At 26.1% G+C, this 12,432-nt stretch overlaps 1 long non-coding RNA gene across 3 annotated transcripts in view; it reads left to right on the plus strand.

Moving 5' to 3' along the window:
• Positions 1-1,622: 1,622 nt before the first annotated feature.
• LOC129960826 (uncharacterized) overlaps positions 1,623-12,432 on the plus strand; it is a 35,608-nt gene continuing 24,798 nt past the window's right edge. Inside the window, exons 1-9 of one of the 3 annotated variants that reach the window (XR_008783696.1) lie at positions 1,623-1,683; positions 2,481-2,553; positions 4,215-4,287; positions 5,949-6,021; positions 6,819-6,891; positions 8,553-8,625; positions 10,287-10,359; positions 11,157-11,229; positions 12,027-12,099. This is a non-coding gene — a long non-coding RNA (uncharacterized LOC129960826). The remainder of the gene's footprint in view (positions 1,684-2,480; positions 2,554-4,214; positions 4,288-5,948; positions 6,022-6,818; positions 6,892-8,552; positions 8,626-10,286; positions 10,360-11,156; positions 11,230-12,026; positions 12,100-12,432) is intronic. The other 2 variants (XR_008783697.1, XR_008783698.1) reach the window with 2 other exon arrangements.

Genomic DNA, 12,432 nt, shown 5'->3' on the forward strand with positions numbered 1-12,432 from the left:
CCACTTTGTGTTCATATTTAAATGTGTTCTAATGTAAGGGATGAGAAAAAAATAACATGAATTATAAATGGGATCTTTGTCCTTGAATTGGAGAAATTTGTCCTGATACAACAAATCATGAATTTAGGGCATAAAGTCAATGTTTTTCCTTCTTGCCACTTTCTATTTGTATTTTTCATTCTTTATGCTTGTTGCTCCTGCAACAGAATATTCGATCTCATTATTCTCATTTTGATATTTTACTTCTAATTCTACCGTTAACCTAAAATGTTTGTATTAAAGAAAATACTTCTAAGACTATTTCATTTAATTTCAAATATTCGAACATTTCTAAGTGTTATAAAGTCTGATTATGTTTCTCATTCCAATATAGACTTTTCTCAACCTTTTTATAGAATTAGAAACTGAAAATATTGCTTTTTTAGGATATAAGGTATTTGAAAATGTAAAGTTTATTTCTTTGGCCTATCAAGAAAAGTATGATGAATTGTTACTACATTTGAATTTTAATTATATCTAAAATCTCAGCTACATACTAATGTCAATGCAGAATGAATTCTGCTTTCTCTCTGATAAACTTAATAATTAATCTGTATTTCGAAAAACTGAGAATGGGATTTGATGTGTAAGTTTTTAAGTCTCTGAATTTTTAAAAATAATTATTTATGTCCTGATGTGTATGTGTTTTACATTTCTTTAACAATACTGCATATTGAATTTAAACATTTTTTGCTTACCTTTTATAGGTATAAAAAGTTATGAAAGGGTCTTGGTTGAAATGCAAAGAGGGAGCTAAACTAATCTTAAGACATTAATCAGGTATGTATTTTTTTGTTTGTCTTTCATATTTTCAAGTTTTTTTACTTAATTACCACTTTGTGTTCATATTTAAATGTGTTCTAATGTAAGGGATGAGAAAAAAATAACATGAATTATAAATGGGTTCTTTGTCCTTGAATTGGAGAAATGTGTCTTGATACAACAAATCATGAATTTATGGCATAAAGTCAATGTTTTTCCATTTGCCACTTTCTATTTGTATTTTTCATTCTTTATGCTTGTTGCTCCTGCAACAGAATATTCGATCTCATTATTCTCATTCTGATATTTTAGTTTTAATTGTACCGTTCACATAAAATGTTTGTACTAAAGAAAATAGACTATTTCATTTAATTTCAAATATTGGAACATTTCATTAGTGTTATTAAGTCTGATTATGTTTCTCATTCCAATATATACTTTTCTCAACCTTTTTATAGAATTAGAAACTGAAAATATTGCTTTTTTAGGATATAAGGTATTTGAAAATGTAAAGTTTATTTCTTTGGCCTATCAAGAAAAGTATGATGAATTGTTACTACATTTGAATTTTAATTATATCTAAAATCTCAGCTACATACTAATGTCAATGCAGAATGAATTCTGCTTTCTCTCTGATCAACTTAATAATTAATCTGTATTTCGAAAAACAGAGAATGAGATTTGATGTGTAAATTTTTAAGTCTCTGAATTTTTAAGAATAATTATTTTTGTCCTGATGTGTATGATTTTTACATTTCTTTAACAACACTGCATGTTGAATTTAAACACTTTTTGCTTACCTTTTATAGGTAAAAAAGGTTATGAAAGGGACTTGGTTGAAATGCCAAGAGGGAGCTAAACTTATCTTAATGCATTAATCAGGTATGTATTTTTTTGTTTGTCTTTCATATTTTCAAGTTTTTTTATTTAATTACCACTTTTTGTTCATATTTAAATGTGTTCTAATGTAAGTTATGAGAAAAAAGTATCATGATTTATAAATTGGTTCTTTGTCCTTGAATTGGAGAAATGTGTCTTGATACAACAAATCATGAATTTATGGCATAAAGTCAATGTTTTTCCATTTGCCACTTTCTATTTGTATTTTTCACACTTTATGCTTGTTGCTCCTACAACAGAATATTCGATCTCATTATTCTCATTTTGATATTTTACTTCTAATTGTACCGTTCACCTAAAATGTTTGTATTAAAGAAAAATCTTCTAAGACTATTTCTTTTAATTTCAAATATTGGAATATTTCTAAGTGTTATTAAGTCTTATTAAGTTTCTCATTCCAATATAAACTTTTCTCAACCTTTTTATAGAATTAGAAACTGAAAATATTGCTTTTTTAGGATATAAGGTATTTGAAAATGTAAAGTTTATTTCTTTAGCCTATCAAGAAAAGTATGATCAGGTGTTACCACATTTGAATTTTAATTATATCTAAAATCTCAGCTACATACTAATGTCAATGCAGAATGAATTCTGCTTTCTCTCTGATCAACTTAATAATTAATCTGTATTTCGAAAAACTTAGAATGGGATTTGATGTGTAAATTTTTAAGTCTCTGAATTTTTAAAAATAATTATTTATGTCCTGATGTGTATGTGTTTTACATTTCTTTAACAATACTGCATGGTGAATTTAAACATTTTTTGCTTACCTTTTATAGATATAAAAAGTTATGAAAGGGACTTGGTTGAAATGCAAAGAGGGAACTAAACTAATCTTATGACATTAATCAGGTATGTATAATTTTGTTTGTCTTTCATATTTTCAAGTTTTTTTTATTTAATTACCTCTTTGTGTTAACATTTAAATGTATTGTAATGCAAGGGATGAGAAAAATATAATGAATTATAAATTGGTTCTTTGTCCTTGAATTGGAGAAATGTGTCTTGATACAACAAATCATGAATTTATGGCATAAAGTCAATGTTTTTCCATTTGCCACTTTCTATTTGTATTTTTCATTCTTTATGCTTGTTGCTCCTGCAACAGAATATTCGATCTCATTATTCTCATTCTGATATTTTACTTCTAATTCTACCGTTAACCTAAAATGTTTGTATTAAAGAAAATACTTCTAAGACTATTTCATTTAATTTCAAATATTCGAACATTTCTAAGTGTTATAAAGTCTGATTATGTTTCTCATTCCAATATAGACTTTTCACAACGTTTTTATAGAATTAGAAACTGAAAATATTGCTTTTTTAGGATATAAGGTATTTGAAAATGTAAAGTTTATTTCTTTGGCGTTTCAAGAAAGGTATGATCAGTTGTTGCTACATTTGAATTTTAATTATATCTAAAATCTCAGCTACATACTAATGTCAATGCAGAATGAATTCTGCTTTCTCTCTGATGAACTTAATAATTAATCTGTATTTCGAAAAACTGAGAATGGGATTTGACGTGTAAGTTTTTAAGTCTCTGAATTTTTAAAAATAATTATTTATGTCCTGATGTGTATGTGTTTTACATTTCTTTAACAATACTGCATATTGAATTTAAACATTTTTTGCTTACCTTTTATAGGTATAAAAAGTTATGAAAGGGACTTGGTTGAAATGCAAAGAGGGACCTAAACTAATCTTAAGACATTAATCAGGTATGTATTTTTTTGTTTGTCTTTCATATTTTCAATTTTTTTTACTTAATTACCACTTTGTGTTCATATTTAAATGTGTTCTAATGTAAGGGATGAGAAAAAAATAACATGAATTATAAATGGGATCTTTGTTCTTGAATTGGAGAAATGTGTCTTGATACAACAAATCATGAATTTAGGGCATAAAGTCAATGTTTTTCCTTCTTGCCACTTTCTATTTGTATTTTTCATTCTTTATGCTTGTTGCTCCTGCAACAGAATATTCGATCTCATTATTCTCATTCTGATATTTTAGTTTTAATTGTACCGTTCACATAAAATGTTTGTACTAAAGAAAATAGACTATTTCATTTAATTTCAAATATTGGAACATTTCATTAGTGTTATTAAGTCTGATTATGTTTCTCATTCCAATATATACTTTTCTCAACCTTTTTATAGAATTAGAAACTGAAAATATTGCTTTTTTAGGATATAAGGTATTTGAAAATGTAAAGTTTATTTCTTTGGCCTATCAAGAAAAGTATGATGAATTGTTACTACATTTGAATTTTAATTATATCTAAAATCTCAGCTACATACTAATGTCAATGCAGAATGAATTCTGCTTTCTCTCTGATCAACTTAATAATTAATCTGTATTTCGAAAAACAGAGAATGAGATTTGATGTGTAAATTTTTAAGTCTCTGAATTTTTAAGAATAATTATTTTTGTCCTGATGTGTATGATTTTTACATTTCTTTAACAACACTGCATGTTGAATTTAAACACTTTTTGCTTACCTTTTATAGGTATAAAAGGTTATGAAAGGGACTTGGTTGAAATGCCAAGAGGGAGCTAAACTTATCTTAATGCATTAATCAGGTATGTATTTTTTTGTTTGTCTTTCATATTTTCAAGTTTTTTTATTTAATTACCACTTTTTGTTCATATTTAAATGTGTTCTAATGTAAGTTATGAGAAAAAAGTATCATGATTTATAAATTGGTTCTTTGTCCTTGAATTGGAGAAATGTGTCTTGATACAACAAATCATGAATTTATGGCATAAAGTCAATGTTTTTCCATTTGCCACTTTCTATTTGTATTTTTCACACTTTATGCTTGTTGCTCCTACAACAGAATATTCGATCTCATTATTCTCATTTTGATATTTTACTTCTAATTGTACCGTTCACCTAAAATGTTTGTATTAAAGAAAAATCTTCTAAGACTATTTCTTTTAATTTCAAATATTGGAATATTTCTAAGTGTTATTAAGTCTTATTAAGTTTCTCATTCCAATATAAACTTTTCTCAACCTTTTTATAGAATTAGAAACTGAAAATATTGCTTTTTTAGGATATAAGGTATTTGAAAATGTAAAGTTTATTTCTTTGGCGTATCAAGAAAAGTATGATCAGTTGTTGCTACATTTGAATTTTAATTATATCTAAAATCTCAGCTACATACTAATGTCAATGCAGAATGAATTCTGCTTTCTCTCTGATAAACTTAATAATTAATCTGTATTTCGAAAAACTGAGAATGGGATTTGATGTGTAAGTTTTTAAGTCTCTGAATTTTTAAAAATAATTATTTATGTCCTGATGTGTATGTGTTTTACATTTCTTTAACAATACTGCATATTGAATTTAAACATTTTTTGCTTACCTTTTATAGGTATAAAAAGTTATGAAAGGGACTTGGTTGAAATGCAAAGAGGGAGCTAAACTAATCTTAAGACATTAATCAGGTATGTATTTTTTTGTTTGTCTTTCATATTTTCAAGTTTTTTTACTTAATTACCACTTTGTGTTCATATTTAAATGTGTTCTAATGTAAGGGATGAGAAAAAAATAACATGAATTATAAATGGGTTCTTTGTCCTTGAATTGCAGAAATGTGTCTTGATACAACAAATCATGAATTTATGGCATAAAGTCAATGTTTTTCCATTTGCCACTTTCTATTTGTATTTTTCATTCTTTATGCTTGTTGCTCCTGCAACAGAATATTCGATCTCATTATTCTCATTCTGATATTTTAGTTTTAATTGTACCGTTCACATAAAATGTTTGTACTAAAGAAAATAGACTATTTCATTTAATTTCAAATATTGGAACATTTCATTAGTGTTATTAAGTCTGATTATGTTTCTCATTCCAATATATACTTTTCTCAACCTTTTTATAGAATTAGAAACTGAAAATATTGCTTTTTTAGGATATAAGGTATTTGAAAATGTAAAGTTTATTTCTTTGGCCTATCAAGAAAAGTATGATGAATTGTTACTACATTTGAATTTTAATTATATCTAAAATCTCAGCTACATACTAATGTCAATGCAGAATGAATTCTGCTTTCTCTCTGATCAACTTAATAATTAATCTGTATTTCGAAAAACAGAGAATGAGATTTGATGTGTAAATTTTTAAGTCTCTGAATTTTTAAGAATAATTATTTTTGTCCTGATGTGTATGATTTTTACATTTCTTTAACAACACTGCATGTTGAATTTAAACACTTTTTGCTTACCTTTTATAGGTATAAAAGGTTATGAAAGGGACTTGGTTGAAATGCCAAGAGGGAGCTAAACTTATCTTAATGCATTAATCAGGTATGTATTTTTTTGTTTGTCTTTCATATTTTCAAGTTTTTTTATTTAATTACCACTTTTTGTTCATATTTAAATGTGTTCTAATGTAAGTTATGAGAAAAAAGTATCATGATTTATAAATTGGTTCTTTGTCCTTGAATTGGAGAAATGTGTCTTGATACAACAAATCATGAATTTATGGCATAAAGTCAATGTTTTTCCATTTGCCACTTTCTATTTGTATTTTTCACACTTTATGCTTGTTTCTCCTACAACAGAATATTCGATCTCATTATTCTCATTTTGATATTTTACTTCTAATTGTACCGTTCACCTAAAATGTTTGTATTAAAGAAAAATCTTCTAAGACTATTTCTTTTAATTTCAAATATTGGAATATTTCTAAGTGTTATTAAGTCTTATTAAGTTTCTCATTCCAATATAAACTTTTCTCAACCTTTTTATAGAATTAGAAACTGAAAATATTGCTTTTTTAGGATATAAGGTATTTGAAAATGTAAAGTTTATTTCTTTAGCCTATCAAGAAAAGTATGATCAGGTGTTACCACATTTGAATTTTAATTATATCTAAAATCTCAGCTACATACTAATGTCAATGCAGAATGAATTCTGCTTTCTCTCTGATCAACTTAATAATTAATCTGTATTTCGAAAAACTTAGAATGGGATTTGATGTGTAAATTTTTAAGTCTCTGAATTTTTAAAAATAATTATTTATGTCCTGATGTGTATGTGTTTTACATTTCTTTAACAATACTGCATGGTGAATTTAAACATTTTTTGCTTACCTTTTATAGATATAAAAAGTTATGAAAGGGACTTGGTTGAAATGCAAAGAGGGAACTAAACTAATCTTATGACATTAATCAGGTATGTATAATTTTGTTTGTCTTTCATATTTTCAAGTTTTTTTTATTTAATTACCTCTTTGTGTTAACATTTAAATGTATTGTAATGCAAGGGATGAGAAAAATATAATGAATTATAAATTGGTTCTTTGTCCTTGAATTGGAGAAATGTGTCTTGATACAACAAATCATGAATTTATGGCATAAAGTCAATGTTTTTCCATTTGCCACTTTCTATTTGTATTTTTCATTCTTTATGCTTGTTGCTCCTGCAACAGAATATTCGATCTCATTATTCTCATTCTGATATTTTACTTCTAATTCTACCGTTAACCTAAAATGTTTGTATTAAAGAAAATACTTCTAAGACTATTTCATTTAATTTCAAATATTCGAACATTTCTAAGTGTTATAAAGTCTGATTATGTTTCTCATTCCAATATAGACTTTTCTCAACGTTTTTATAGAATTAGAAACTGAAAATATTGCTTTTTTAGGATATAAGGTATTTGAAAATGTAAAGTTTATTTCTTTGGCGTTTCAAGAAAGGTATGATCAGTTGTTGCTACATTTGAATTTTAATTATATCTAAAATCTCAGCTACATACTAATGTCAATGCAGAATGAATTCTGCTTTCTCTCTGATGAACTTAATAATTAATCTGTATTTCGAAAAACTGAGAATGGGATTTGACGTGTAAGTTTTTAAGTCTCTGAATTTTTAAAAATAATTATTTATGTCCTGATGTGTATGTGTTTTACATTTCTTTAACAATACTGCATATTGAATTTAAACATTTTTTGCTTACCTTTTATAGGTATAAAAAGTTATGAAAGGGACTTGGTTGAAATGCAAAGAGGGACCTAAACTAATCTTAAGACATTAATCAGGTATGTATTTTTTTGTTTGTCTTTCATATTTTCAATTTTTTTTACTTAATTACCACTTTGTGTTCATATTTAAATGTGTTCTAATGTAAGGGATGAGAAAAAAATAACATGAATTATAAATGGGATCTTTGTTCTTGAATTGGAGAAATGTGTCTTGATACAACAAATCATGAATTTAGGGCATAAAGTCAATGTTTTTCCTTCTTGCCACTTTCTATTTGTATTTTTCATTCTTTATGCTTGTTGCTCCTGCAACAGAATATTCGATCTCATTATTCTCATTCTGATATTTTAGTTTTAATTGTACCGTTCACATAAAATGTTTGTACTAAAGAAAATAGACTATTTCATTTAATTTCAAATATTGGAACATTTCATTAGTGTTATTAAGTCTGATTATGTTTCTCATTCCAATATATACTTTTCTCAACCTTTTTATAGAATTAGAAACTGAAAATATTGCTTTTTTAGGATATAAGGTATTTGAAAATGTAAAGTTTATTTCTTTGGCCTATCAAGAAAAGTATGATGAATTGTTACTACATTTGAATTTTAATTATATCTAAAATCTCAGCTACATACTAATGTCAATGCAGAATGAATTCTGCTTTCTCTCTGATCAACTTAATAATTAATCTGTATTTCGAAAAACAGAGAATGAGATTTGATGTGTAAATTTTTAAGTCTCTGAATTTTTAAGAATAATTATTTTTGTCCTGATGTGTATGATTTTTACATTTCTTTAACAACACTGCATGTTGAATTTAAACACTTTTTGCTTACCTTTTATAGGTATAAAAGGTTATGAAAGGGACTTGGTTGAAATGCCAAGAGGGAGCTAAACTTATCTTAATGCATTAATCAGGTATGTATTTTTTTGTTTGTCTTTCATATTTTCAAGTTTTTTTATTTAATTACCACTTTTTGTTCATATTTAAATGTGTTCTAATGTAAGTTATGAGAAAAAAGTATCATGATTTATAAATTGGTTCTTTGTCCTTGAATTGGAGAAATGTGTCTTGATACAACAAATCATGAATTTATGGCATAAAGTCAATGTTTTTCCATTTGCCACTTTCTATTTGTATTTTTCACACTTTATGCTTGTTGCTCCTACAACAGAATATTCGATCTCATTATTCTCATTTTGATATTTTACTTCTAATTGTACCGTTCACCTAAAATGTTTGTATTAAAGAAAAATCTTCTAAGACTATTTCTTTTAATTTCAAATATTGGAATATTTCTAAGTGTTATTAAGTCTTATTAAGTTTCTCATTCCAATATAAACTTTTCTCAACCTTTTTATAGAATTAGAAACTGAAAATATTGCTTTTTTAGGATATAAGGTATTTGAAAATGTAAAGTTTATTTCTTTGGCGTATCAAGAAAAGTATGATCAGTTGTTGCTACATTTGAATTTTAATTATATCTAAAATCTCAGCTACATACTAATGTCAATGCAGAATGAATTCTGCTTTCTCTCTGATAAACTTAATAATTAATCTGTATTTCGAAAAACTGAGAATGGGATTTGATGTGTAAGTTTTTAAGTCTCTGAATTTTTAAAAATAATTATTTATGTCCTGATGTGTATGTGTTTTACATTTCTTTAACAATACTGCATATTGAATTTAAACATTTTTTGCTTACCTTTTATAGGTATAAAAAGTTATGAAAGGGACTTGGTTGAAATGCAAAGAGGGAGCTAAACTAATCTTAAGACATTAATCAGGTATGTATTTTTTTGTTTGTCTTTCATATTTTCAAGTTTTTTTACTTAATTACCACTTTGTGTTCATATTTAAATGTGTTCTAATGTAAGGGATGAGAAAAAAATAACATGAATTATAAATGGGTTCTTTGTCCTTGAATTGCAGAAATGTGTCTTGATACAACAAATCATGAATTTATGGCATAAAGTCAATGTTTTTCCATTTGCCACTTTCTATTTGTATTTTTCATTCTTTATGCTTGTTGCTCCTGCAACAGAATATTCGATCTCATTATTCTCATTCTGATATTTTAGTTTTAATTGTACCGTTCACATAAAATGTTTGTACTAAAGAAAATAGACTATTTCATTTAATTTCAAATATTGGAACATTTCATTAGTGTTATTAAGTCTGATTATGTTTCTCATTCCAATATATACTTTTCTCAACCTTTTTATAGAATTAGAAACTGAAAATATTGCTTTTTTAGGATATAAGGTATTTGAAAATGTAAAGTTTATTTCTTTGGCCTATCAAGAAAAGTATGATGAATTGTTACTACATTTGAATTTTAATTATATCTAAAATCTCAGCTACATACTAATGTCAATGCAGAATGAATTCTGCTTTCTCTCTGATCAACTTAATAATTAATCTGTATTTCGAAAAACAGAGAATGAGATTTGATGTGTAAATTTTTAAGTCTCTGAATTTTTAAGAATAATTATTTTTGTCCTGATGTGTATGATTTTTACATTTCTTTAACAACACTGCATGTTGAATTTAAACACTTTTTGCTTACCTTTTATAGGTATAAAAGGTTATGAAAGGGACTTGGTTGAAATGCCAAGAGGGAGCTAAACTTATCTTAATGCATTAATCAGGTATGTATTTTTTTGTTTGTCTTTCATATTTTCAAGTTTTTTTATTTAATTACCACTTTTTGTTCATATTTAAATGTGTTCTAATGTAAGTTATGAGAAAAAAGTATCATGATTTATAAATTGGTTCTTTGTCCTTGAATTGGAGAAATGTGTCTTGATACAACAAATCATGAATTTATGGCATAAAGTCAATGTTTTTCCATTTGCCACTTTCTATTTGTATTTTTCACACTTTATGCTTGTTTCTCCTACAACAGAATATTCGATCTCATTATTCTCATTTTGATATTTTACTTCTAATTGTACCGTTCACCTAAAATGTTTGTATTAAAGAAAAATCTTCTAAGACTATTTCTTTTAATTTCAAATATTGGAATATTTCTAAGTGTTATTAAGTCTTATTAAGTTTCTCATTCCAATATAAACTTTTCTCAACCTTTTTATAGAATTAGAAACTGAAAATATTGCTTTTTTAGGATATAAGGTATTTGAAAATGTAAAGTTTATTTCTTTAGCCTATCAAGAAAAGTATGATCAGGTGTTACCACATTTGAATTTTAATTATATCTAAAATCTCAGCTACATACTAATGTCAATGCAGAATGAATTCTGCTTTCTCTCTGATCAACTTAATAATTAATCTGTATTTCGAAAAACTTAGAATGGGATTTGATGTGTAAATTTTTAAGTCTCTGAATTTTTAAAAATAATTATTTATGTCCTGATGTGTATGTGTTTTACATTTCTTTAACAATACTGCATGGTGAATTTAAACATTTTTTGCTTACCTTTTATAGATATAAAAAGTTATGAAAGGGACTTGGTTGAAATGCAAAGAGGGAACTAAACTAATCTTATGACATTAATCAGGTATGTATAATTTTGTTTGTCTTTCATATTTTCAAGTTTTTTTTATTTAATTACCTCTTTGTGTTAACATTTAAATGTATTGTAATGCAAGGGATGAGAAAAATATAATGAATTATAAATTGGTTCTTTGTCCTTGAATTGGAGAAATGTGTCTTGATACAACAAATCATGAATTTATGGCATAAAGTCAATGTTTTTCCTTCTTGCCACTTTCTATTTGTATTTTTCATTCTTTATGCTTGTTGCTCCTACAACAGAATATTCGATCTCATTATTCTCATTTTGATATTTTACTTCTAATTGTACCGTTCACCTAAAATGTTTGTATTAAAGAAAATTCTTCTAAGACTATTTCTTTTAATTTCAAATATTGGAACATTTCTAAGTGTTATTATGTCTGATTATATTTCTCATTCCAATATATACTTTTCTCAACCTTTTTATAGAATTAGAAACTGAAAATATTGCTCTTTTAGGATATAAGGTATTTGAAAATGTAAAGTTTATTTCTTTGGCCTATCAAGAAAAGTATGATCAGGTGTTACTACATTTGAATTTTAATTATATCTAAAATCTCAGCTACATACTAATGTCAATGCAGAATAAATTCTGCTTTCCCTCTGATGAACTTAATAATTAATCTGTATTTCAAAAAACTTAGAATGGGATTTGATGTGTAAATTTTTAAGTCTCTGAATTTTTAAAAATAATTATTTATGTCCTGATGTGTATGTGTTTTACTTTTCTTTAACAATACTGCATATTGAATTTAAACATTTTTTGCTTACCTTTTATAGGTATAAAACGTCATGAAAGGCACTTGTTTGAAATGCAAAGAGGGAGCTAAACTAATCTTAAGACATTAATCAGGTATGTATATTTTTGTTTGCCTTTCATATTTTCAAGTTTTTTTATTTAATTACCTCTTTGTGTTAATATTTAAATGTGTTCTAATGCAAGGGATGAGAAAATAATAACATGAATTATAAATTGGTTCTTTGTTCTTGAATTGAGAAATGTGTCTTGATACAACAAATCATGAATTTATTGCATAAAATCAATGTTTTTCCTTCTTGCCACATTATATTTGTATTTTTCATTCTTTATGCTTGTTGTTGCTGCAACAGAATATTCGATCTCATTATTCTCATTTTGATATTTTACTTCTAATTGTACCATTCACCTAAAATGTTTGTATTAAAG

This window comes from Argiope bruennichi, chromosome X2 (assembly GCF_947563725.1).
Source record: "Argiope bruennichi chromosome X2, qqArgBrue1.1, whole genome shotgun sequence".
Lineage (NCBI taxonomy): Eukaryota > Metazoa > Arthropoda > Arachnida > Araneae > Araneidae > Argiope > Argiope bruennichi.